The sequence below is a fragment of the Podarcis muralis genome, chromosome 1 (assembly GCF_964188315.1).
Source record: "Podarcis muralis chromosome 1, rPodMur119.hap1.1, whole genome shotgun sequence".
Lineage (NCBI taxonomy): Eukaryota > Metazoa > Chordata > Lepidosauria > Squamata > Lacertidae > Podarcis > Podarcis muralis.
This window is the reverse complement of record NC_135655.1, coordinates 104,539,724-104,544,563: the sequence shown is the minus strand read 5'-3', so window position 1 is coordinate 104,544,563 and position 4,840 is coordinate 104,539,724.

The following is a 4,840-nucleotide window of genomic DNA, read 5'->3' as shown; positions in this document are numbered from 1 at the left end:
AGAGGGCCTTCTCGGTAGTGGCACCCCACCCTGTGGAACGCCCTCCCACCAGATGTCAAAAAGAAAAATAACTACCAAACTTTTAGAAGACATCTGAAGGCAGCCCTGTTTAGGGGAGCCTTTAATGTTTAATAGGTTATTGTATTTTAGTGTTTTGTTGGAAGCCGCCCAGAGTGGCTGGGGAAACCCAGCCAGATGGGTGGGGTATAAATAAATTATTATTATTATTATTATTATTATTATTATTATTATTATTATTATATGCTCTGAAGAAACCAGCCAGGGTGGTGTGGGGAGTGAGTGTGTGCCATTCATCTAGGGTTATGTTTTGATCTGCTTTCCTTTGGACCACATCACTGAGGCTGAGAGGGGGAGAGGTCTTGTCACCTGGGCAACCCAGGACCTCCATACACACTGCCTAGGCGTGTGCCCCACAGAGCTCACTTCAGTGCTGCAAACACAGCAAAAACAACACGGGAGACAGAAACATGTCTCTCACATATCCGTCTCTGCAGCCACAGCAGGCGTTGTAACCAGTGCTTTTCCCCAAGAAAAATAGGTGCCGGAACTCAGGATGAAATTGTTGTAGTAAGTCGCCGGGCAACTCTGAAAAGATGCCAGTTGGACAACAGTCATGCTCACCATCTGCAGAGGTGCTAAAAACTACGGCAAGCCGGCTCCCTAGCTGGTTTGGGGGTTGTCCCTGGTCCCTGGTTCTGGTGCAGGTCAAATAATTGTGCCCCTGCATCCCTTGTTCTATTAGATTCAGGTGGATGGCTAGGACATCTCAGAAACCCTGTGGCTAGAGAGACAGTGAGTGAACGAAAGTCCTCCTGAAGGTTTAATGACTGAGAGGGGATTTGAATCCTTGTCTCCAACACACTAACCATGACTACCACATGTTCTTATGCCAAAGGGGACACTTTGAAACTGTTCACCTGCTAAACTTTACCAAGAATGACTCCCCTGCTTACTCAAATCCATGATATATCCTGTACTCAGTTTCTCTCGGCTGCATCACCCCAAAATTTAGGAAAACAAGAATGAGATGAAAGGCTATTACAAAAGCCTTCCTCATATGCCTAAAAAGTTGTGCATCTCAAAACAAGACCACTCTACCAAACTCAAAATGCTGTGCATTATTCTGTGCAGTGCAAAAAAGAGACAACAGCATATCATTTCATGCAGTGCCTTCATGGTATGAAAGGGTGAGATTTGGATTTTTGACCATCCCGATGTAGCAGATAAGCAGGTGGACTCTACCTGCAAATGCTATGAATTCAAAGCTAGTGGCACCCTGTGCATATAGGGAACTCAGCCTTAAATACACACAGGTGGTGCTTCCGTTCATTGATGCTGGAAATGGTTGCTGATAGCTTACAGTAGATTCTATGGCAAGCCTTGACACTAGATCAATCCAAGCCCTGGCAGACTTCCAAGCAGAACAGCTTCGAGAGTCATGGGGCTTTCAATAACGCCATCGGGGAATTCAAACAGCAGCATCTGAAAACTGTTTTAACCCCCTTAGTAGGAGACCGATACTCCTTTTGCATTCCCTGTGGAATTCCGTGTTTGGATTTGTATTGCTCACTTCCATTCCTTGATGCTCCGATATTCAGGCGCCCAATAAAAAGGTTCGTTGGCACTTTAAAAGGGCGATAGAATGAGTTGACTTATTCCAAATCAGACCAGGGCTGTAACCCAGTAACAGAAAATTTGCCTCGCATGCAGAAGATCCACACAGGGCTGGGACAAAATACTGCCTGAAGCCCAGGGTAGTCTCTGCTGGCCAGTACAAGGCACTTCCTCTGCTCTGCCGAACATACGATTGTCAGCCACAAGTTCCTAAATTCTCTGGCAGGGCATTGTCTGAGCATTTGTTCCCAATCACCTTTAAACTGAAGGGGCCAAAGTTTGAACCAGGAAGATGACATGGACCAAAGAGGAGGAGGAGGAGATTTATACCCTGTGCATCTGGCTGAGTTGCTTCCAACACATATAAAATCATAATAAAACATTTGAAACTTCCTGATACAGGGCTGCCTTCAGATGTCTTCTAACAGTTGTGTAGTTCTTATGGGAGGGCATTCCACAGGGAGGGCACCGCTACCGAGAAGGCCCTCTGCCTGGTTCCCTGTAACGTCACTTCTCCCAGTGAGGGAACCGCCAGAAGACCCTCAGAGGTGGACCTCAGTGTGCGGGCTGAATGATGGGAGTGGAGATGCTCCTTCTGTGCTCTGCCATAAGAAACACATGGCTGAAAATGGCAGCCCCATGTAGAGTTCTCGCCTTCTTTCTCCGTAGCATAGAGGACATCGTAGTCTGCACTCTGATGCCATTATTTTGAGAACTTCCTCATTATTTTCAGCACCAACTGCTGAAATGGTGCAGGGTGGGAAAAACATGGTATAAGGAGGTCATGATATAAGGTAGAGCTCTACTGCGTGTTACAGAGGAGGACAGTGGAAGGTTATCCAGGCTACCATTTTCTGCAATGCCTCCATGTCTCTTATCACTTGCAGTTCTGTTCTGCGTGAACCATGCCATGCAAAACCTAATCCTTGGAGGCATGAAAGTGCCACCCATACCCGTAAAGGATCTCAGGAAAACTGGGACATCCCAATTTTTCCTGCAAGAGCACAGTTACCATTTTGAGTGCCGATATCTTGCCCTGAAAAAAGTGCTTGGGGGGGGGGCATCACCACACACATTTTTGGTCGCCCTGAAAGCATGGCCGTGACAAAACACTTTTTGGGGGCTCCACAATCTCATATAAGTCACATGGCTCATGGAGGGGCACGGACGGGAAGACGCACATGACGGTTTTGGGACTCAACATGTTGGCAGGTATGCGCACCCTATTAACCCCCATGAACATTGCCCCACCAGCCCAGTCTGCAACATTCCTCGTGTGGAGCAGGATGGTCTGCAAGGGTTTTGAACATGAAGAGAATGCATACACACACACACCATGCGACAAGGGACCCTCATACAGCCAGTTCCCAGGCACTCTGCTTGTGTTCAAGGAAATGTGAGTTCAGGGCCCCGCCCCCCAGGCCTTCCCTGCTCAACATTGGGAAGGTCAGGGACTGAGCAAGTATGGCCATGTACACTGGGATGTCGGGGGGGCAAGGCTTATGTGTGGGCTCTGGGGATGGCAATTGTATTAATTCGCTTAAATTCGTATTAAAACTGGGGAAGGGTGTGCCAGCCCAGCTGTGCTTGGAGCTCCCCCTGCCCATTCTATGGCAACTTCTGCCCCAAAATCCTGCCCTGGCAAGACCACTGACAACTACCCCTGCTATCCGGAAGCCCTGAACTTGGAAATTTGGGATAGTCCTCTCCTGCTTTGCAACTTTCGAAGGATTCATCAAACCACCAACTCCGAAGAACGCCTCCACTTTGCAGCTAGTACTGAGCTGGCTGAATAAAAACGCCAGTGTATTGAGGCGGGGGTCCTTTTCTAAAGCGTGATCATGTTACAAGTTGCTCATTTGCTCCTTGGGACTTTTGCCCTGGTGCAACTGGCAAAGGAGAGGCAGGCAGCCGGCGAGTTTGTTGTTGTTTCAATTCGCTGAGTCACACCAGACTCCCTCCACGGAAAGAGCAAAGTCGAAATTTGGAGTCTAAATCAATAGCTGACAAGGCTGCTTTTCAAAGCACCGGAGAGGCACTCTGCGCTCCCATTGTAGTCGCAGGGAGAATTTTGTCTGTTTAATTTGCATGGTGCACAGCCTAGCTTCTGTCGAGAAGTCTTGACTTTTCGGATTTCCCAGTCCGCCCGGTTACGATTGTCATGCACGCTTGTCAAACAGGAGGCTCCATCGGTTACCCTCAGACTGGATTGAACAAACTAACATCATAACAAGAGTGTTTATGGGAAAAAACTGCTTAAGCACTGAAGCAGAAAGGGCTTAGCACTGATCAGACCTCTCTCCCACCTTTATTCTTCACTGTTCACATTGAAATGCAAATATCAGCGCAGGGTTTCCACTGGCGTGCCACTCACAAATTGAAAAGCAGTTTTTATCTATGCAAATGTAAGCATGGTAATTGAAGTTAATCAATCAATGCTAGCTTTCACTAAAACCTTGAACATGATTGAATAAAGTAATTATCATTCAGCAGAAAATGATGAAGTTGTAGACAGCATGAACCTTATTAAAGGAGGATTTTGAGTCACAATGGCTTAATTTAGCTAACAGCCCAGCCTTAGCCCAACGAATACAGTACCCTGACTGTCTAGAATTGTTGTATCGAAGAACAAGAAGAGGGGGGAAGGGGAGGTTGGGGGGAGGGGGAAGATTTTATTATTTTAATTTTTACAGTGCTGGATTAGTAAAAAGTGCTTGTTACACTACACAGGGTAAGCCACAATTAACGTTCTCCGTTGCTCTAAACAGATCAACAAATAAAGACCGCTGCAGCATCCTACAAGTGTCCAAGAGCAACAGCCAGTTCTTAAGACTCTGGGTGGAATTCAATGTTGTGCCATCGTGAATGTCCCAGGAGCCCACGGATTTCACCTTGCCATAGTGAATTATCACTTCTCTCCTCCCTTTGCACACTGTTCTGTGTACTCCTGACTCCCCACCCCACCCCAGTTTCAGGGGGTACTGGCAGAGGAGAGGGGGGGGAAGCCCCGTTCCACAAGCAGAAGCCCCCGTGCAAGGCGTGCGCTACCAGGTCTTATTAAGTGACTCCCGCACTTATTCCAAAATATGCAACTACGTCACTGTGAAACCTCCGCTATACAATATTACAAGCAACTCAGGGTAAGGTCACAAAACTTCCCAGTGCTAAGTTTGCTCACATGGAGCCCCATTTCCAAATGAGACTC